This window comes from Limulus polyphemus, unplaced genomic scaffold (genome assembly GCF_000517525.1).
Source record: "Limulus polyphemus unplaced genomic scaffold, Limulus_polyphemus-2.1.2 Scaffold268, whole genome shotgun sequence".
NCBI classification, from domain to species: Eukaryota; Metazoa; Arthropoda; class Merostomata; order Xiphosura; family Limulidae; genus Limulus; species Limulus polyphemus.
In genome coordinates this window covers 782,613-782,933 of record NW_013665878.1, presented here as the reverse complement: position 1 = coordinate 782,933, position 321 = coordinate 782,613, and positions in this window count along the sequence as shown.

Genomic DNA, 321 nt, shown 5'->3' with positions numbered 1-321 from the left:
CTTTACTCATATAAGTCCTACATAGAAACTTTACTGAGTTATAATGGAGAAGCTAAGAGAAGTCATTTGACACCGTCCATGTTAATTGCGGATAGTTTTGACAATCTCGATTTTAACGAAGGTGAGAACGACGGAATCAAAGACCGACACATAAATTACACGTGTTAGTAAAACGGTCGACATCTTTTTCGGATATGTTTTTTGCAGAAAAAGTTCTTACCTAATGGTGTACGTTTAAAACTCTGACTCGTATGAAGTAAAGATTCGTTTTGTATTATGTCAAACGATGAATTAGGATTCAAAATTGTGCTACAATACGTT